Below are 23,459 nucleotides of genomic sequence, written 5' to 3' on the forward strand. Positions count from 1 at the left end.
GTCAATCGATTTAAATATTTCATCGCGATTAATCGCATGATTGTCCGTATTGGACAAACGTTCCGTTCACACCTGTTGAGGAGGGTGCGCTCAAACACGAGAGCGAGGCAGTCACGACGCGCAAGGGTTCCCAAGAGCCTATTTTCCCCCCTGAAATAAAAGTAGTTCAACTTTTGGAGTCAGTGAGGCTTCCTGCTAAATTACCGCAACTTCTTCATCAGTTTTGGTTGCTTAGCAACGGCAGGCGTGACAGGATCACAACCTCCGATGCACCTTGGATAAAAGGATGAAAGAAGCACAACTGGCGTTTTTCCACGCATGTGAACGGACCCCAACGCTCCAAACTTACGCTACATTTTGGTGAGGAAAAACTGTCATGTCCATTTTCAAAGGGGTCCCTTGACCTCTGACCTCCAGATCAGTGAATGTAAATGTGTTCTATGGGTACCCACGAGTCTCCCCTTTACAGACATGCCCACTTTATGATAATCACATGCAGTTTGGGGCAAGTCATAGTCAAGTCAGCACACTGACACACTGACAGCTGTTGTTGCCTGTTGGGCTGCAGTTTGCCATGTTCTGATTGGAGCATATTGTTTTATGCTAAATGCAGTACCTGTGAGGGTTTCTGGATCAATATCTGTCATTGTTTTGTGTTGTTAATTGATTTACAATAATAAATATAAACATACATTTGCATAAAGCAGCATATTTGTCCACTCCCATGTTGATAAGAGGATTAAATACTTGACAAATCTCCCTTTAAGGTTCATTTTGAACTGATAAAAAATGTGATTAATTGTGATTAAATATTTTAATCAATTGACAGCCCTAATTATTATTATTATTATTATTGTCTTGACAATGTTTTAAATAAGTTCTATACAGGTAAAGTGTATTATTATAGTCAGCGCAGCAGCGTCCGTCCTGCTCTCCTCTCTGAGCTCTGAGGGGGTTTCTCAGCTTCTCAGGTGTTATGGCGACACTCCCTCAAGTGTGTGTGGTTGGTAGTTTGACACCTGATACCTGACAACAAGCAAGCCGTGTGTGTATGTGTGTATGTGTGTGTGTGTGTGTGTGTGTGTGTTTGTGTGGACTCACACAGGCTGAATAAAGTAAAACACTAATAAACTCCATGTGAAACTGAGAAGCTTTTCCTAGACAGCAGTGCCACCTGCTGGCTGCAGCAGCACAAATAGATATTACTACTACTAATAACAATAAAACTTTATGTACGTAACACCAGTGGTGGAATGTAACTAAGTACATTTACTCAAGTACTGTGCTTAAGTGCAATTTTCAGGCACATGTACTTTACATGTTCTGCTACTTTATACTTCTACTCCACTACATTTGAAAGGCAAATATTGTACTTTTTACTTCACCATTTAATTTAAATTGAATTATTTTCATTCTTTGTTGTTTAATGCAAACTAACCAAGTGCCAACAAATAACCTGTATCAATAATTACAGTAAAATGTACAGACATTTTATTGGAATCATACCAGTAATCATGCCAGCATTTCTCCAAGTGACATTAGTTTAAAACAACCATCGAGATCTTCAACTAAACATTGTTAAAACCCACAGTACCATATTTTAAATTCTACTTTTTTCTCATAAACCTATGACTTTATTCTTGTAATATTATGACTTCATTCTCGAAAGCTCAGAATCCCCGTCGTACCATAGACCTACAACAATGATAAATAAAAATGAAAATGTAAACAAAGATTTTTAAAAACCCACAGGGAGCCACTGGAGAGGAGCTAAAGAGCCTCAGATTGCTGACCCCTGGTCTACGTGATACTGTCATACCATCAGTGGTCCTGATTGTTACACACTGGCCCTTTAAAGAAACGTGCAATATGAAACGAGGGAGAATCACTGAATCTCATCCTGTCACATCTTCTCCCGCGAGGCCTCGATACCACTCTATGATAAACCTGCTACAGACCCTCAGCCACCATGTGACTCTGATCCTCATCTTCCTCCTCCCTCCTCCTCGTCTTCTGCAGCTCCAGAGAAACCAGTCATCTCTTCTATTTCCTGTCCTTCATCCTAACAGTTGAGGCAGGTATTGGTAATGCATTAGCGGGGCCGCAGACGGGGTGGCAGACACTCCAGTGATCTAATCAGCAGTCGTATTGGATTAGTCCAACTCAGACGGGGAGAAGAGGCGAGACAAGCCTCCTTCAGGGGCCCCTCAACGTCCTCTTCAATCCCAGCTTGGAGTCTTTGGGGGGGTATTCAAGATTAACCGACCACTTTCTGTCTCTGAAGAGCCGTAAGAAGAGTGAAGAGGGGGAAAAGAGCCCAACACTGCAGCCTGAGCAATGTAATCACTCCATCAGGGAGATACTCATTCTAATTAAATCACTGATAGTTTGTGAATTATTGTGAAGATACACGAGTTTGTCGCTCTTTCAGACAGAAATTTGCCTGGTGGGGAATTAAAAATTCACTAATAACTGGTGGTGATTACCAACAGGGCCCCGGAGCTCCAGACTATAAGGGGGCCCAAAAGACCCCAGATTAACTGTGTTGCAATTACTTTGTGGCCGTTTGATTAACTGTGCATTTCTTTGGTAATATGCACCATAAAAGCACAATAACAGAATGAAAAGGTAGGAGATAGAGAGAGAGAGAGAGAGAGGCGTGGTTCTATGGATGCTGATCACGTCATCCAATCACAGGCCCCCTTAACAACAGGGGCCTTACACAGGGACGAGCTGCTCTCACGGAGGGGCCGGTTAAAGTGCTGATACATTTAGAGGTCAGTGCTGAATACTGAAGAGATTGAACATTAAAGTTTGTGTTGACAACAATCATTGCATGTATTAAATACATGACTTACACAGTCCTATCTATAGGCTCGGTGTACAAAAGGTAACCTCTACAAGGCCTAACCTACAGTACACTAGTTACTTATTATTATTATTGATTCATTATCTTAACTTAAAAACACAATACAGAAACCAAGGAGTTCTCCCAAACACTAGCAGACCTTCAAATATTCATAAATCACACAAATGATCTGTTCTCACTCAGTTTAAATCATATCAAATACTGACTTCTGTTACTTGTGTATTTATTACATAAATACTTGTTTTAGCCTTCTGCAGCTCGGTTATTGCGACACATCTCTGGCATGTGACACATAGGGAGCAAAATACAGGCAGCTGTATACAGCCATCCTTGAAATGGAAGTCTATAGCAGCAAACAGAACGTACATTTACAAAGAGGTCCGTCTAAGACATGCAAGAGAACCAAGTTTCATTCACATATCTGGAGGTCAGAGGTCAAGGGACCCCTTTGAAAATGGCCAAGCCAGTTTTTCCTCGCTAAATTGTTGCCAAAATTTAGAGCATTATTAAGCCTCCTTCACGACAAGCTAGTGTGACATGGTTGTACCGATGGATTCATTAGGTTTTATAGTTTCATATGATGCCAGTATCTTCACACTCACTGAACCTACGAGAGCCTCTGAAAGACGGTAAAGTCAGTCGGGATCACGGCTCTCACGGGGTTAACGACCTTTTAATGTTATTTCATTTTGTTGCTGTCTTGACCGGGGAGTTTTTATGCTTCTGCCTTTTCTTTACCAGTATGAGATTATAATACAGTATTGTATGTTCTCATAACTGAGCTGGTGTTTTTGTGTGTTTTTTTTATTTTTATTCAAACAATCATCAAAACAATGAAGACATCTTTAGGGGAAAGATCAGGATCGTAAAAGCTTTTCATTAACCTCTTAACGTGATGTTTCCTCCTCGCAGCATCCCAGTGGCCCCGGGGTCCACTCGACCGCCACTTAACAAGGGCTGCAAATGAGCTACCACACACACACACACTTCAGCCAGTGCTTACCATGCAAATGACAGGAACTACCACATATACACCCAGACCATCTCACTCACTCTCAGCTGGTCAGCTCTTAATGAGCACCGCCGAGTGAAAATCACCATCACACACACACATCTGTTCAACGTAGCACTTGTCAGGCACACACACACACACACACACACACACACTACCTGCAGATGATCATACAGAGCCACATTAATAATGTATGAGGAGGAAAACGCTCTCTCTCCTAGTAGAGAAAGGGTTATTAGTGTTTTTAATTAATTGGTCTTTCGGCAGCCTGAGGAGGAGCTCGAGTACGTCTGATATATACATACACTGGGAGAGGAGGAGGAGGAAGAGGAGGAGGAGGAGGAGGAGGAGGAGGAGGAGGAGGAAGAGATGGAGGAGGCTGGGAAGGTCAAAGGAAGAGAGAGACAAAATTAGAGAGGAACAAAGAGGAAGAGTCTGAAGAATAAGAGCGAGGGATAAAGAGCCCGCTACACTCGTAAAATAGCAAGTTGCGTTAATGCCTTGAAGAAATTGTTGGCGTTAAAACGAATTTACGTCAACGTGTTATTATCGCGTTAACGTTGACAGCCCTAGAAAAAGATTAGATGCAGAGACAGAAAAACAACCGAGAGACAAAGAGGAGGTAAAGAAAGGGGGGAGGACAGTGGGGGACAGACATTGCATCAAATATTTTGCTTTGCAACAACAGCTGTCACTCTTTCATGTGACATAAACTGATGTTAAGTTGAATAATAACTAGTTAGAAGATGATCTAAAGGGACTGATCAGTTTCCACTGACAGCGAGTGCAGCGTCGTCTTTCCACCACTGGATGGGGCCGCCTGACCATCCCTGTTCTGTGACGGCGGGGTCGTCCAGGTCAACCGTCTCCCTGCTTCTCCTCACATTTACTCACGCACAAACAAGCACTTACCAATCATAAATACTGAATTAGATTGCAGTGCAGTTTGTCACAGGTATTATCACTAATTTAAGGACAATAGTGGTTCAAAAGAAAAGCTTTCAGTTCTGTGTGTGGCGTTTGGTTGGGGATATTAGTTCTGGTAATGCTGTAGATAGAAAACATGATGTAATAATGTTCAGTTTTAGTGAAATTAAAAGTTTCCATAGCAAACTATATCATAAAACGACACGTCTTCAAGGTTCTGTGTCCTGAATTTAATCCTGAAAAGGCTAATAAATATGAAATAGGGCATCATGGACAGGAATGACCCAGGACAAACCTCTTCTTTTATACTGTTACAGGTACTACTGCCAAAAATATACAAAATACACAACTATAACTATTATTAGTACTCCTGCAAGCCTCTTTAGGGCCCTTAACACGACCCCAACCCGCCCCTTAAATATGCAAATGTGTCCAGTAACAAGCTAACTGCTGTTTCTGGCGATTGAAATCACCAAAACTGGGAAAAGGTGAAGAAAAAACAAACAAATGTAGACATTTGACATTAGATTCTACAGTTAAACATTACACATGATGGGTATTTTTATAGGCTGATTCCAGTAAAACAGATGATGATGATGATGATGATGATGATGATGTTGATGAACAAAGGAAGTCAAAAAGAGGTCAAATCTTTTAATTAAATATTTGAGGGGCCCCCTGGTGGCCGAGCCAGTTCTCTCTACTGCAACAGCACTACTATCACAAGTAGTAGTCGAGGGAGTACTCACATCTTTTACTTCAGTAGAAGTACTAATACCGTGCAGAAATACGCTTTTACAAATTCAAAATGTTACTAGAGTAAAAGTACAAAAGTATTAGCATCAAAATATACTTAGAGTATCAAAAGTAAAAATGACTCATTATGCAGATTAACATATTATATTATTATAATTATTGATACATTAACGGGATAAGCGGTTGCAGATGAGGATGAGGATAATGTGTTCATCACTTTATTGTTGCAGCTGGTAAAAGTGGAGCTCAATTTAATGACTTTAATAATTATATACTACTCAATAATACACCATAGTTTATTATTATTACAAGGCTTTGTTGAATACCTGATTCTGATTGGTCAATCACGGCGTTCTACATTCTGTTATTTCTTTATAACAGACCGTTGCTATGTATAACAGACCGTTGCTATGTATAGCAGACCGTTGCTATGTATAGCAGATCGTTGCTATGTATAACAGGCCGTTGCTATGTATAACAGGATGTTGCTATGTATAACAGACCGTTGCTATGTATAACAGACAGTTGCTATGTATAGCAGACCGTTGCTATGTATAACAGACCGTTGCTATGTATAGCAGACCGTTGCTATGTATAGCAGACCGTTGCTATGTATAGCAGACCGTTGCTATGTATAGCAGACCGTTGCTATGTATAACAGACCGTTGCTATGTATAACAGGATGTTGCTATGTATAACAGACCGTTGCTATGTATAGCAGACCGTTTCTATGTATAACAGACCGTTGCTATGTATAGCAGACCGTTGCTATGGGCGCAGCTCTGATGTCGGACTCTGGAGGACCACTTTTGTGTCAAATTACTGATTTCTTAAGTCAGTAGCCATGTAATAAGCGTGATAATGTACAGCAAGCCGGTTATTGTTGTGAAATAAACCCCTTCAGGGCGATGAGAGACCGCTCTGCATCACCCTGATGTGGTTTATTTCACAGCAATGACCGGCTCGCTGTACATTATCCCTTACTTAGTTGATTTATATTTTATATTCAAGTAATAATATCAAAGATTTTCATTTAAATAAATGTCTGTTTAGTCCCTGTCTATCGCTGAAGGAGGTAACACGATGGTGACTGAGCCTCTGGCCCACTGATTAAAGTATAAAAACATAACCCTGGGAAGTGATCTGTTTATCACTGCTCGCTAATTACGACACCGCTGTGCTATCATTAAAAAATAAAAATATGAATACTATGGTGTAACAGTTAATGTGCCTCCTGGAATCGTCGTTTCCTTAGTAACGAAACATAGTGTGTGTTAATATTGGGACTGGGCTGATTCTGTAATTACAGGTCGACATTATTATGAAATGGTATCAGAGAGGAGTTGACTCTCGGCCCATCGCGGGGCACTCAGTCAGAAACACGCCGCCTCGTAACGATGAAATAAGTGACTCTTTCCTCCTTTGTTGTTGTCTCAAAGAGGAGAGATTGATTCTCTGATTCGTTCTCTGCGATACAAAAAGCCTTAATGTAGCCTTTCACACCCTCCTCCTCCTCCTCCTCATCTTCGTCTCTCCATCCTCAACGCATCACCTCGCTCTCATGTTCCAGGTTAACTCAATTACACAGAATAATCCTCTCCTCAGCAGAGGCCATTTCTGTAATCACCGCCATTATAAAACCAACCCTGATCCTGGAAGTCCACTCTGTAAGCGGTTATGTTCTTATAGGAGCTGTAGGCTCCTTACAGCACCACTAATCATTATGTTTAGTATAACAATTCATCAAATGACTTACAGCTCTGCAAAGAATTATCAACAGCTCTGCCGCTCTGAGGAACTCTTTAGGCTCTTTAAGCTCATAGTTTTGGTCAGTAGTGGGAAGAAGTACTCAGATGTTTTACATGAGTAATACCACAGTGTAGAAATAATTAAAATCTCGACTTTAATGCTACACTGATTACAGACAATGAGCCGAACAGCGAGCATGGTGGCGAGCGGCAGCGCCGGGTCTAACGGTCCCTCCGCCTCACTCCACGGAGAGCGACAAGCTAACTAGCGAACTAGTCAGCCATCAGTCTCCGGGAGCTGCGACCGCTCTCTCTTTACGTGTGTTTTGTTGTCACCATAACAACAATCACCATTTTATTTTGTACGAGTCATAGTCCACAGTTTAACGACCCGTCTACTCCTATTTTATTTCTATAAAAGTAAAACCTTTCATACAGCGTGGACTCTCTCTAAAATCACCGTGAGCAGAATGAGAGAGCAGAACGTCTCTGAGGTTGTTAGCATAATAAAACACGTGAGTGATGATTGGATCTGCACATGACACCATGTGACCGACGAGGCTCCCCCACTTCCTCCTCCTCCTCCTCCTCCTCCTCCTCCCCCCCAAAGCTGCCGGAGAACGCTGTGAAGTGGCAGATGAAATATTAATCTTCTTGAATTTATGATGGAGGACAGCGGGTGGGGAGGGAGAGAGAGAGAGAGAGAGAGAGAGAGAGAGAGAGAGAGAGAGAGAGGATGATTGGTGAAAAGACATTAAACCAAGACATCAGGAGAGAGGTAGAGGTGAAGAAGGAAAAGGGGAAAAGTTCTCCTCCTTAACACCCTTCACTGCCAAAATCGTATCATTCCCACTTCCAGTGATGTGCTCAATGTTCCCCAACATTTCCAGTAGATGTGCGTCTGTTGTGTCTGTCGGTTTGATAATTAGCATCGATGCTACAGTGTAAAAGGCCACCTGTCCGGCTCCATCTGTGGGTAAGTTTCATTCACAAAACATACGTAGGTTCACGTAATTCTTTTAAACTTGACCTCACTGTATAAAATGACCTGTGGTGACCTCTAGGATAATCACAGCCTCATGAAACTTTACAGCCACAAACTAGAGACCTAGAGCATTCAGAGGATGGATGGATCAGACTAGAGACCTAGAGCATTCAGAGGATGGATGGATCAAACTAGAGACCTAGAGCATTCAGAGGATGGATGGATCAAACTAGAGACCTAGAGCACTCAGAGGATGGATGGATCAAACTAGAGACCTAGAGCATTCAGAGGATGGATGGATCAAACTAGAGACCTAGAGCATTCAGAGGATGGATGGATCAGACTAGAGACCTAGAGCATTCAGAGGATGGATGGATCAGACTAGAGACCTAGAGCACTCAGAGGATGGATGGATCAAACTAGAGACCTAGAGCACTCAGAGGATGGATGGATCAAACTAGAGACCTAGAGCACTCAGAGGATGGATGGATCAAACTAGAGACCTAGAGCATTCAGAGGATGGATGGATCAAACTAGAGACCTAGAGCACTCAGAGGATGGATGGATCAAACTAGAGACCTAGAGCATTCAGAGGATGGATGGATCAAACTAGAGACCTAGAGCATTCAGAGGATGGATGGATCAAACTAGAGACCTAGAGCATTCAGAGGATGGATTGATCAGATTAGAGACCTAGAGCAGTTATGACTAGAACAATTTGACACACAGTGCTGAGCAGCATCTCAAATTAATCTCCAGGTTCTCAGCTTTCAGATGATGTAAACCACTTCTATGTGACATCTACTGTTGACCTGCTATCTCCCCCTAAAAACCCCCTCTACCCCCCTAAAAAGAGACTAAAACAGGTCTACTGTGGGTCTCTGAGGGTTAACTCTCACCTGCAGATTCACAGAAGATAATCTGCTCCTCATTTGTCAGCACAGATTTGTGCTGCGGCAGAGAAATATCCAGAGGTGACCAGAGGTTTTACTTTTTTTTCTGACCTTGAAACCTAAAGTGATTCTGATAAAGCAGCTTGTGTCCATATTGTACCCTCGCGGTGAGCAGGCGGGGCGGAGATCTGGTCATGAGTCAGAGGGGAGACAAAGAGACGGAGAACAGCACCTGAACCTCATTAATCGTCTCCCACAGCGCAGGTTTCTCTTGGTTTGTGTCAGCAGGAGCAGCAGAGTGGAAAGAGAGAGAGGAAGTGGTTGATTCCCAAGTCTTGACAGAACAGGAGGAGTATTACAATGAGCAGAGCTGCAATGTAAAGTAATGTGATGATTCATTTTAACGGTCTAATAGCTCCATATTAGACAAGAGATGAGTTTTTTTTTTATGAATGCATAATAATGAAATGGGAGATTGGGACAGAAGTCACCAGCTCTACAGTTCCCCTCAGCTCTACGGAGTGATTTAACATCTTTAGGCCAAGATTTGAATTGTACTTTTCTGGTTCAGTCTCACTGTTCTCATCAACATTGATTGTAGTTAAAGCCGGCAGCTGTTCTCAAAGAAATAGATCTGATAAACCCACTACTCAGGACCAGAGTTAGAGACTAGCTGGTGAACAAAGTGGAGCATTTAGCACCTAAAGAGACAGATATTTCAAGTACTTATTTATGGTTTTGTTTTTATTTACTCTTTTGTAAACTTGCCTTGAACACACAGTATCTCTATCTGTCGTCTGTGGGCGGAACAACAGGGATGTAAGTGCTGGGAATCTGGTGGTCATTTATTTATTTTAATTTATATTACAGCTGTCAAAGTTAAAGCAAATTAATTTTAACACCACAAATTTCTTAAAACGTATTAATGCAATGTGTGACTTTTAGGTTGTAGCGGGCTCATATGAAACTAGAAAACCTGATGAATCCATCGGTACCAACCATGTCATACTAGCTTGTCGCTAAGGAGGTTAAATAACGCTCCAAACTTGTGCTACATTTTGGTGAGGAAAAACTGGCCATTTTCAAAGGGGTCCCTTGACCTCTGACCTCCAGATCAGTGAATGTAAATGGGTTCTATGGGTACCCACGAGTCTCCCCTTTACAGACATGCCCACTTTATGATAATCACATGCAGTTTGGGGCAAGTCATAGTCAAGTCAGCACACTGACACACTGACAGCTGTTGTTGCCTGTTGGGCTGCAGTTTGCCATGTTATGAATTGAGCATATTGTTTTATGCTAAATGCAGTACCTGTGAGGGTTTCTGGACAATATCTGTCATTGTTTTGTTAATTGATTTCCAATAATAAATATATAAATACATTTGCATAAAGCAGCATATTTGTCCACTCCCATGTTGATTAGAGTATTAAATACTTGACAAATCTCCCTTTAAGGTTCATTTTGAACAGATAAAAAACTGTGCATTAATCGCAATTAAATATTTTAAGCAATTGAAAGCCCTAGTAAAAACATAAAATACTATTTAAAAATTTTAAAAAATACAATGTCAAAGTAAAATGTCTATAAGCATTGATAAAAAGTGGCTTCAGTTGGTTTATGAGCTCGTCCACAGCCTGTACTGTAGCTGTGCAGGATTTCTGTGATGTTGTTGCTCATTAGAGTCATTTATACACAAACACCTGCAACTGGGATCTGCCCAGTGCAGCCAAAGTCGTGTGCGGTTGACCACTGAGCAGATGCACTGCAGCAGTGGGGGGTTAAGCACCTTGCTCAAGGGCACCTTGATGCTAGTTAATGAACGGGGGAGAGGTAAATGCTTCAGTGCCCCTTTGTGGACGTTTTCAGACAGAAAACATACACATTATAATCCTATTCTTCAAACCTGAACCTTTGTTTGGGAAAAGAGTTGATGTTTTTTCCATGCTGTTCTACTCAAAGTAACTGTTATCATATTATAAGAACCATTATCAGCCTGTGACCTACCTATGCAGGGAGGTCATATCAACAACAAGAACCACCGCCGTGGAAGAAAGCAGTGATAAAAGGAATGAAAGGGAAGCTGAGGTAGAAAAACATGAACAATATATCCACCAGACTGAGCCGACAAACAGCCTCCTTGTTAGAGACCTCAGTGTTGGTGCAGTGGGAGCGCTGACACAGGGTCAGACTGAAGTAAATAAAAGAGTGAACCCTGGGTTGTCCAGCAAAAAAGTTAATCCTGAGTAAACACGGCACAGTGCATCGTGTTTTGGCCTGTCAAACACCATCAAGCACAAATACCTCGTAGCATGTAGCATGTAGCATTACTGAGCCAGTTTTACTGTTTACATTGCAAACACCAAGACGAGAATATTAAGTCTAGTTCAAGGCTGTCAATCGATTCCAAATATTTAATCAGGATTAAAAAAAAATTGTGGCTCGCGGCCTCAGCTTCACAGCGCTCCCCGCCCGGACCTCGCCGCACTGTAACGGGGCCCCCTGCTCCCGGTGCCGCAGCCCACGTAATAGGCGCCAGGGGTCTGCGGCGATGTCTGCAACCCATTCGACCCGTCTTGAAACACGGACCAAGGAGTCTAACGCACGTGCAAGTCAGAGGGTGCAAGCAAAACCCCGTGGCGCAATGAAAGTGAGGGCTGGCGCATGCCGGTTGAGGTGGGATCCCGGCCCCGCGGGTTCGGGCGCACCACCGGCCCGTCACGCCCGCACCATCGGGGAGGTGGAGCATGAGGACAAGAAAGACGGTGACGAGATTTTAACTTTGCGCTGCTGTAAAGTGGTATCGGAGCCGTTGTGCGAGTACATGAGCACAGTATCGGACCCGATACCCGATACCCGATACTGGTATCGGTGCATCCCCAGTGACAAAGTAAGAACATGTTGTACAGCAACCGAACCACTGTAACCTCTGGTTAGGACAGTATTCACAGAGGATCGTATGCGTAGGTGCAGTGAATAGGTGATGCAGTCAGGACTGATGCAGAGACAGTGTGGGAGGGAGGAAATGATTCATTCTTTACGTCGCACTACGTAAGAAGAGAAGTGTTTCTGTCACTAACACAGAGCCAAGACCTCCTCCTCCTCCTCCTCCTCCTCCTCCTCCTCCTCCTTCTCCTCCTCCTTCTCCTCCTCCTCCTCCTCCTCCTCCTCCTCCTCCTCCTCCTCCTTCTCCTCCTCCTCCTCCTGTTCAATCAATAAAAACAATAAATGTTAAAGATGTAAATGGAGCTATAATGCAGGTGCAGCTCCCGGTGGGTCCCTGACCTCCCTTCCTCCCCCCTCGCCCTCCTGACGCATACTCCCACGCGCCTTGCCTTCTGGGTCACCGCTACAAGGCGGGGTCACCACAAATTGATTTGCTCCGTATCGCGGCCACATTAATCACCCATTCATCACTTCACACGGCGAAGGCTGACGTCCGGCGAAAATCAATTCATCAAAAAAAAAAAAAAAGACCATCCGCTCCGTTACACACACACACTTCTTAGTTTGTCGCGTTGTCTGGCTGCATGGGAGGCCGTTTTTAAAGCTATTGTTGGGCTATAAGCTCGCTTACACGTCAACCATCGGGCTGTCAGAGCTGATCAGGAAGGACGGCGGCGGATGAAGGCTGGCGTGGTCGTGTGGCTGCGAGGCGGACGCTGTTTTGACAGATGAAGCCAGTACAGAAGTCCTGAAAATGACAGCTTTCATCTAAAGTGTAAACACTGCCAGGGTAATTCATGTTGTCATGGAGGGATGAAATGTGATTACAATATGCTGTAATAATTGTATTTTTCACGTTAGAGCCTTTTAGCTCACGCTCTCATGCAGAGTGACTGTAAAGCTTCGTTACAGCTGTTAATGTAATAAAGTCAAAATAATGGAATGAACCATGACGGTAATGGCAATTGACATCTATTACTGTCCTAATCAAATTAATGTAATAGATTCCCCCTTGGTAAGACTAAGGCTTTAAATCCCCTTTGTTGAATGAACATACAGTATGTTGTAATGGCATACAGTGTAAAATCAACTTAATCAGAGGTCAGAGGAGCTTATTCTGGAAAACTAAATCCGAACAAAATGAAGCGATAGGAAAACCACAGCGTGGACTGATGCTCAAACTCCTTATTTTACCCTTTTCCACCAAAATTAGTGCGTATATGCAAGTGTTTAAAACACGGGAGAACCTGCTAACCCAGGGGTCAGCAACCTGCGTCTCTTTAGCTCCTCTGCAGTGGCTCCCTGTGGATTTATAAAAATGGAAAGTGTTCTTTGTTTACATTTTCATTTTGATTTATCATTGTTGTAGGTCTATGGTACGACGGTACGACGGAGGATTAGGGCCACATTGAGGAAAAAAAATAAATCAGAGATTTCAAGAATAAAGGATAAAGTCATAGGTGTACGAGAAAAAAAGGCGTAATATTACGATAATAAAGTCATAATATTATAAAGTAGTAATTTTTCGTGTTATTTTCTTTTTTTTCTCGTAAAGTTATGACTTTATTCTCGTAATATTCTGACTTTCTTCTCATAAAGTTAAGATTTTATTCTCCTAATATGACTTTTTTTCAATAAGTTACGACTTTATTCTCGTTATATTACAATTTTTTTTTCTTTCACTCAAAAAAAAAAAAGCAACATAGCATGCACACATTCCCACAGACATGTAACCATTACCCCGTCAGCTGCCTCTTCCCAGTCGGGACAAACAATGACGTTCTTACCCAGGCTGTGCATTTTTTTCTACCCTGAGCTGATTAAGTTAGCGGAGTGGAAGGTGGAGGGTGGAGGGGTGAGGGTGGAGGGTGGAGGGGTGAGGACGGTGGCTGCCAGCATGGGGGGGGGAGGCTAAACAGGGCGAACACAAAAGAATTCCTGGTGCCATTCCACTGATGCCGATGTGGTCATTCCGACAAACCGGAGGGGCGAACGGAGGCATCTGGGCTCTGGGAGGAGACAAAGGGACAGACTGTCGGCCCACCGGGGGCTCATCTTAACCCCGGACACGCTTGTTACCCATAAAGCTTTTTAAAGAGGAGATGGGAGAGAGAGAAGGAGAGAGAAGGAGAGAAGGGATAAAGTAGACAGAGGAAGGAATAATGAGGTTTTTGGGGGGTTTTCAAGCAGATTGAGCAAAGCAACACTAATCAATATGTTTTTATAAAAGCAATATATCAAATGAATGTGTAATGAGAAAGGCTTTGTTTATTGTGACAAACCTACAGAGAAGGATCATACAGCTCTACGAAGCTTTTTAGCCTCTTTTAGCTTCTAGTTTTGGATTTACCACACAGTTACTGAATGTTTCTCTCTCATTAGGGACGTCACGGTGAGGAGATTTTCCCACCATAAATTTGTCTCAACACTGGGGTTACCGATAACACCGGACATTTTACAGGAAAAGATGACGCTCAATATGTGTAGAGCGCTTACTTCAGTCTTTAATGTCGGGTGGCTGGCGGTGTGTCTGACCTCTCAGGTCCAGCTTTCACTGCGGGGCCGCAGGGGTCTACCTGGCGCCGCTGCACCACGCACACCGGCTGCGACCGCTCCGTCCTCCTTGCGGCGATAATCTCATTAACGTTATGGTTCCCTTACATCGTTGGGTTTAAATCAGAAATATTGCCTAATAGGTGCTTTTGCTTTTCGCTTCGACACCAAATCCTCCATCATCTCTCTCTCATCCCGTGTGTGTGAAATCTGACACCTGCCGCTCTGAGCTGACTCCTGATGTATTCACTTTCAGATTGTAGCGTCCGTCGTCCAACTATCGATTAATAACATATGCTGATACACCAAAATGAAGTAAATGGGCTTTACTGCCGTGGGGGCGGTGGGTACGTAATGTAATCTGTGTGTGCCCGACCACCGTGACAAGCCTAGACTGAATGAGTCTTTGCCAAAATGAAGCATAAGTTTGGAGCGTCGTTTAACGTCCTTCACGACATGCTAGCTATGACATGGTTGGTACCAATGGATTCCTTAGGTTTTCTAGTTTCATATGATACCAGTATCTTCATTTTGCATCTTTAAAACCGAGCACGCTACAACCTAAAAATCACAAGTTGCGTTAATGCATGACTATTGCGTTAACGTTGACAGCCATACTGTATTTACATTGTAAAAACAGCTGAAGAACGGTTAAGAAAAAGAATGAGTGAGTTGTTAAATGAGTGAAAGTATGGAGTGAGACAGACGAAGTAAGACAAAAAACGTGAGAAAATGATTCCAGAACAGCAGCAAACAGCCCGTTGAAACCAAACAGGAACTTTATAAAACACACACTGTGATAAACATCCAGACACACACATGACAGCAAACACTGGAGGGGGGTGCGAGACACAACAGCTGTCCTTTTTGAGAGGAACCACAATGGAGGAGCTCTGCAGCACCTGCCTCTGCTCCCTCCCTCCCTCCCGCCTCCATATCCTCACCCACAGGACACAACCGGCGAGGAGGGCGAAGGCGTGCGTGCCTCCAGTCGGGGAGGCGTCTTCTATTCACCCCGTTCAGCTGCCTCATCTGCATACTGTTTGACTTGCTGCTTCTAATTTGGGTGCGTTCCCCTTTGAAGGCAGATGTATGTAAACAATGTCTCTTTTCATCTCAGCAGGATAAGGAGATGACGGATTCTAGGTCATTAACCCCCAGAGGACTGACGGCTAACAAAGGCAAACCTGCCGCCGGTTCAGAACACAGCCGCATAATCAGCCACAACAGTTGAGACCGCTCGTCCACAGCGTGTAGAAATATGCAAGGCAGCAGCGTGCCACCACACTAATGAATGCTGGGATGCCATGTTTGACTAATGCAGAAGGCACATACCAGAGCTGTTGGCTTTTAATGAAGTTTGGGGCGTTGTTTTTGCATTTAGAGTTTCAGTCTGAGTTTTCATAACTATATACTAGAGCTGGCAATCAATTAAAATATTTAATCGGGATTAATCCCAATCTGTAAAATGTACCTTAAAGGGAGATTTGTCCAGTATTTAATCCTCTTATCAACATGGGAGTGGACAAATATGCTGCTTTATGCAAATGTATGTATATATTTATTACTGGAAATCAATTAACAACGTAAAACAATGACAGATATTGTCTAGAAACCCTCACAGGTACTGCATTTACAGTACAAGACCAGAGTGTAATTAGACCCAATGCAAAATTTGGTACACCAAAACAGAGCCCATAATGAAGACAACACTATCACGATGCACCCCCGATTAATTATTAATTCATTTTCCCTGCACTTCACAATTCATTCTCTCAGTCTGCCTTAAAAAAAAAAAAAAAAAAAAATTCTGCTATGATGATGACACACCAATTGATTATGGCTGTTAGACTACAACGGGGACCCCTAACCGACCCCATCAGACTGAACATTACTTGGACCAGACCTGTCGTAGGTCCTGGGAACCGAGTACATCCGAAAAGACCTCGGCCCAGAAATGCTGTCGTTATGGTACTTATAATTAGATCTTTTTTTTTATTATTATCTGTAATGGTTCTTCCAGTTATTCATCAAGCTAAAATGCCAGTTTACAGCTCATTTGTGATGTATTAATGGAAAAGTACAACAAACAATGTAGTATGGTTGGTATTATTCCACCTCAAAGATGGTGAACTTGTGATGCCCGGTTCAGACTACACCATATCAGCCCGATTATAGCCTTATTATTATCGATTAACTATTATCGACTCAGATCGGGAACGATAAATGAGCGACATGTGCGACAGTCGATCGTTTCATCTCGTGTAGCGTGTCATAGTACACGACAACCGACGCCGCGTCTGGGAGGCCTCACGACGTCCCGACAGAAAGTCTAGCATGTTTTATTTTTGATTTTTTTTGCTTTCCATGACGTGTTCCGTCACGGCCGTGAATTTGACCGGCTGAGTACAGATGTTGTGCGTCTGCTTTCGCTTCTCCCTGTGAATTATATTTCTATTGTTTCCCCCCGGAGCCTCGTGAGCCCCTTTACATGGTCGGGCCCGGGGGGGGGGCTTGAGCCCCGGTAAGCCCGTATATTAAGACAGCGGTGCCGGGAGAGTGTGTATTGTCGGAACAGGGGATCGACGTGTAGTCCGTCGTGTGTCGCAGCCAAGTCACAACAAGAATTTATGACTCTCAACCGTCTAATCTGACATAGTGACCATCGTAACCGTCAAAAAATATGATCCTGGCATAAGAGGAATTATTATTCAACTATTAATATTACTGTATAATCTAATGTATGTCAAATTAAAAACATCTTAATGGCCTAAAATATACATTATATGTGTAAACAAGTATATTCTTTTACTTTCACTTACAGGAAGTAGTAGACTGATCGACATTATAAAGAAAATAAAACATTAATGATTCAGAACTACAGCGTGTATGATGTGTTTATAGTGGTAGAGATAGTTTGCCTCGTGGAGCTCCAACAAGATAATAGTTCACCAATGAATATCCACACACACACACACACACACACACACACACACACTCATATCCATCCTACACCATCACTTGCACTGTGACCCTGCGTATTCCCCGCAGCGACGCTCTGCATATTTATAGGCAACACGTGTACGTGGGTATTTCTGATGTAGTATTTATGAGTACTCTTCTGTGTGAGATGAGTACCTCTTCACACGTGTGTGTGCGTGTGCGTGTGTGTGTGTGTGCGTGTGTGTGTGTGTGAGAGAGAGAGAGAGAGATTGAGTGAGAGAATAATGAGAAAGAATTGCATATATACATTATACTGTATGTTACGTATTCATGCAGATGAAGAAAGAGATCCTCTGCAGATCTGAAATGTCGCACATGTTCACCTGAGAAAATATATTTACTGGACGTAGTTTGTTTCATGTTTAAAGCAATAATCCATCATATTTAATAGACATATATTTATGTTTCCCTTCTTATCAAGTGTGTGTAGTCGTGCTAGCAGCTCTGTGAACTGTAATAAGGCGATATATATACATACATATATATATATACATATATATATATATATATATGTATATATATATACACATGTATATAATATATTAGAAACAGAGCATACATGCTCAATTAAACAACTGGCGAATGAGGTCTAAAAATAAAGGACTCAAACTGGTCTGCAGTTGAACCTTCAGCTAGAATCCTGTTGGGATCCACTGACCCAAACAGGAAGCAGAAAGAACACAAAGCCCTCGCAGCTTCACAGGGCGGGCGGCGGCTTTTGTGTGCGAGTGTGTGTCAGCGAGGTTAGTTGGGGTTACGGGAGGTGAAAGTGTGTGTGTGTGTGTGTGTGTGTGTGTGCTGGGGTCAGCGGGTAACACACACACACACACACACACACACACGCAAACACACATATTCACCACCTCCGACAAACAGACATCTGCAGCCTGAACTCTCTCTTTCTGAGGTCATCTGGTGTGTGTGTGTGTGTGTGTGTGTGCGTGTGTGTGTGTGTGTGTGTGTGTGTGTGTGTGTGTACCAAGTGTGCCATCATGAGCGAGGCCTGAAGGGGCGTCTCCTGAAATTGATGACCCATTGTGAGAAACACAACAGTGCACGCACTCCCTGTTCCCACACAGTCACCCACACACAACACGAACACACACACACACACATCAGACCGGCCCATACGGTACTCCCCTTTTAGGGATAGAAAACTGACGATCTCATAGACTTCAATGCAATTTGACGAATGTTTGGATTATAATTTTGACAAGTTCATATGCATTCATCTCTTGTTATACAAACGTTTGTTTTATACACGTCTAATAATTATTTTGTGATCTTGCCTGAACCTGAGCGGTGGCGATACCTAAATAAATGAAGGTTGATCGCCACCATGTCCCTTCAGTCCAACACAGTGGAGGATATTGCTGATCCAGACATCTCTACACATCTGATTGAATCCCATTAGACTAAGTGTCGTCTGTAAACGTGTTAATAGACAACTGTTTGATCTATAAGCTGAGATTTAGTTGGAGACGACAGTCTGATGCTGCTATAACGTTAATGTATGACTGTATTACTGCAGGCTAATGTTAGCTATCCCTGTCACCAGCGTCATTTAGCCATTTAGCACACTGACGGTGAATATTCACGTATCGTATGAGCCTCAGATCTCAGTGTGAAAGCCTCGGTTAACCCGCTACACAACGCGATGCTGGTCTGGTCTAGAGCTTGGAGCCATAAAGACCCTCTATTAGATCTTTTTTAGGACACGGCAGGGGAACATATGAGAGATCAGCGTTTTTGGATTTATTACCTCCGCCAAGGCCGGGTTTGTCTGTTAGCAGGATTACTCCAAAAGTCTGTGATGGATTTGAATAATATTTTTTGGAGGGGTGAGGTGTGGCACAATGAACAATTCATTACATTTTGGTGGCGATCCGGATCATTATCCGGCTTCGGGGAATTTTTTTAAGGATTTCGATCAGCCAGAACATTAAGACCTCCGGGTATAACACATGCACAGTGTAGCTGATGACGCGTTGATGACGCATGGCCCCGCCTCCTTCATTCAGAGAGAGAGACAAAGAGAGAGAGCGGGGGATGGAGGGAGGAACGACGACTGTAGATTCAGCGTTTTTTCACATTAAACTCGGTGAAATTACAGTTGAGTTGGACTAAAGCACACTTGGTGATTGTTGGAAAGAGTAACGACGACGGTTTAGGTGAGTTTTATTTTGTTTCTGTTCAGTTTGAATGAAGTGTTTTACGATGCTCCGCTACGCTCAGCTCAAAAATACACGTGGATGATGGCAAAAGCTGAACGGAGAGAGGGGGGGCAATCGTACTCGGGCAGCTTGGCGGAGGTCTGCGCTCTCCGAGTGCCATTCTAGTTGTTGGTGCAACCAGCTACACAGCAACTCTTCAGCATAGCGTTATTAATTTTAATTGGTTTGTTTAAAGTTTGGAGACATGTTTCAACTTCTTCTGTTTCCTCTGTTACCGTCTATGAGGGACATGGGATTGTTTTGTTGGCGTGGTGATGAGAGCCTACTCTGGATGACGTATTGCCGGTCTGATGTTTCCACACATACGTAGACACACACAGGAGAATCCCAAATCCACCTAACATGCCGAAATAGGTCTGAATGTTCAGTTGCCATGTAGGCGGATCATATGAGCGTGTGCTGACAGGTCAGATCCAGAGCTGAATACTGACTGGCTGCCATGACTTTTGATAATCAATCATTCAAACTGTATTTGTGGAGCAGGTTTATCCTGTGATCTGCTTTAAACCCCGCCCCCCCCCAGAAACATTAAGACAGAAAGGGTCCCGTTTGATGAGGCGTTAAAGCTGAGGAAGAAGAGGAAACACACAAAGAAGAACACCTGCTCTTCTCATGAAACACGCTGACCGGGGGGGAATCCCACTGATTGATTTCAGAGGTTAAATCCACTCCAGTCTCCCAGCGGAGAAGAAAGAAGAAGATAAGTTACAGAAGAGTTCACATCTGCTTTGATACGACTCAGACATTGATTGCAAAAGGTTTGTGAAGTTATGAGCTTCACAACATAAAAACACAGAGCTTAAGAAAAGAGAATCCATAGAAACCTGAGCAAAGACGAGGCAACTACATCTGTACAACTACATCTGTACAACTACATCTGTACAACTACATCTGTACAACTACATCTGTACAGGTCTCAAATCTCTCTGGATATCTTATCTGGATAAGGAAACACGCCTATCAATGCAGCAGTGTTCATTTATTTGCCAAAAACCAAAATCACTCACTACTCCGAATGTTTTATTATACCCTATATAGTGGACTTAAAGTATCCCACAATGCATCGTAAAAGGTAGTGGACAACGATGCTCACAACCAATAGAACAGCAAGGATTTTTAGCTTTCTGTCGATTTTATTTGGTTTTCACGTTTTACTAATGAATATATATAAAACTGACTGACCCGTCTTTCTGTTGGAGTCTTGAAAGACGTTTCTTTCTCAGCGCACCACATCGGATGGATTGCGTCATTTTCAGGCTGATATCCTGTGGAATGAAAAGAACATGAATGTAAATTAGGATGGCATCTAGAAATTTAGATTTTTTTGTCATATTCTCTTTAAAAACATGAGTTTATGGTCTCAATCTCTAGTTTCAAGTCCTCTTCAATACAGCATGATGTTCATTTAGTAAATTATGGTCCCATTTAGAGTCAGATAGACCATAAAGCAGGGGATGTTTTAGGGCGTGGCTACCTTGTGATTGACAGGTCGCTATCACGGCGTTGTCCGGTCTGGGAGTTGTCCGTGTTTTCATCTTATAACTTTAACCCTTTCACAGTCTGTTTTCAGTTCATGAAGGTTAATTATAACCTTTTTGGTCGACTAAAAATGTCTTATTCAGCATTCGGCTGTGCTCATCTCCACCCTCTGGTGTCACTTCTGGTTGCAAAAAACCAAGATGTTGACGGCCAAAAGCCAACATGAGTGACATCACGGGGACTACGTCCACTTCTTATATACAGTCTGTGAGTGACAAACTGACAAGGGTTGAACAAATATTGGCTGGTTAGATAACTGCAGGACTGATGAGAGAAGTGGGAACAGGTGAGTAGCTGGGCGGGGCAGTCAGGTGATGAGGAAACAAGGTAAACGTAAACCGACTGCATCTGGTTGATGGAAGTAGAATGGGGCAAAGGTTTGGTTTAGGGAACCAGAAATGTGGCTGGAGAGGAGGGACAGTGAGACAGACTATGACAAAAAACAAGTGTATTTGAGGCCATTAAATCTGGTAAAAGACAGAACTGCCTCTCTGGATACTTCCACATCGAAAGATTCTTGGTACCTTAAGACATTTAAAAGTTATAAAAGTGCTCTCTAAATATAATAAATGACTAATTCCTGACCCCGCTGAATCCATTCAGAGCTTCTTTGAACTGCCTCCTCACAGTTTGTCTAATGTGTAGCTGTGTGGGTAGTCAGCATGACTTCCACATAAGTAAATATGGCGCAATATGTTATTGATCTAAGCTCCCGTAATAAACAAATCTCTTGTTCCCATAGGGCCTAAAACTATGAGGTACTTGGCCAAATCCTCCGAGGCGTCCCAGCAGCCTGGAGGAGACAGCTGGAAGGTGATGAATAAAAAATACAGTGGTGGGAGTAGAGAAACACTTTGGGAGCCACATTTACATTTTAAGCATTTGGCTGAGGCTGATATCCAAAGTAGGCAGGTGAGGGATTCAAAGTGTTGCTTCGGGGCCTTTCTGAAGGTGAAGAGACCAAAGGGAGCCGAGTGCAGCGATCACAGCCGTCACTTTAGAACTTACAGGAGATTCTTTACGATCACAAGTCCGCCACAGATTATCCTTTCATTTTTATGTTTGAGCAGAGCAACTGATTGGAGTTTAATTACAAAATATTAGGGCTGTCAATCGATTAAAATATTCAATCGTGATTAATCGCACATTTTTTATCTGTTAAAAATGTATCTTAAAGGGAGATTTGTCAAGTATTTAATCCTCTTATCAACATGGGAGTGGGCAAATATGCTGCTTTATGTAAATGTATGTATCTATTTATTATTGTAAATCAATTAACAACACAAAACAATGACAGATATTGTCCAGAAACCCTCACAGGTACTGCATTTAGCATAAAACAATATGCTCCAATCATAACATGGCAAACTGCAGCCCAACAGGCAACAACAGCTGTCAGTGTGTCAGTGTGCTGACTTGACTATGACTTGCCCCAAACTGCATGTGATTATCATAAAGTGGGCATGTCTGTAAAGGGGAGACTCGTGGGTACCCATAGAACCCATTTACATTCACACATCTGGAGGTTCAGAAGTCAAGGGACCCCTTTGAAAATGGACATGACAGTTTTTCCTCACCAAAATTTAGTGCAAGTTTGAACTGAGCCCGTTACAACCTAAAAATTACAAGTTGCATTAATGTGTTAACGCAACTAGGCCGTGGCAGCACATCACCCCGACTCTCATCCACCTTCACTGGCTTCCAATCAAGTCCCGCATCAACTATAAACTCCTCCTTCTCACATACAAATCCCTCCATGCCCCTCAGTACCTAACCGACCTTCTCCACCCCTACACTATTCTTCCCAACAAGATAATATGACATGGTTGGTACCATTGGATCCATTAGGTTTTCTAGTTTCATATGATACCAGTATCTTTGCTCTAGCTTTAAGACTGGGACCGCTACAGCCTCTGGTCTCAGACGGTTATACAACTTAGGCATTATCTATCTCGCCACAAAAGAAATTAAGAAAAGAAACTTTTATAGTGTCA

At 42.8% G+C, this 23,459-nt stretch overlaps 1 long non-coding RNA gene across 1 annotated transcript in view; it reads right to left on the reverse strand.

Annotated features, from left to right (window-relative positions):
* LOC141783616 (uncharacterized) overlaps positions 1-23,459 on the reverse strand; it is a 105,240-nt gene that overhangs the window by 7,815 nt on the left and 73,966 nt on the right. Inside the window, exon 2 of the long non-coding RNA XR_012597316.1 lies at positions 21,109-21,191. This is a non-coding gene — a long non-coding RNA (uncharacterized LOC141783616). The remainder of the gene's footprint in view (positions 1-21,108; positions 21,192-23,459) is intronic.

This window comes from Sebastes fasciatus, chromosome 15 (genome assembly GCF_043250625.1).
Source record: "Sebastes fasciatus isolate fSebFas1 chromosome 15, fSebFas1.pri, whole genome shotgun sequence".
NCBI classification, from domain to species: Eukaryota; Metazoa; Chordata; class Actinopteri; order Perciformes; family Sebastidae; genus Sebastes; species Sebastes fasciatus.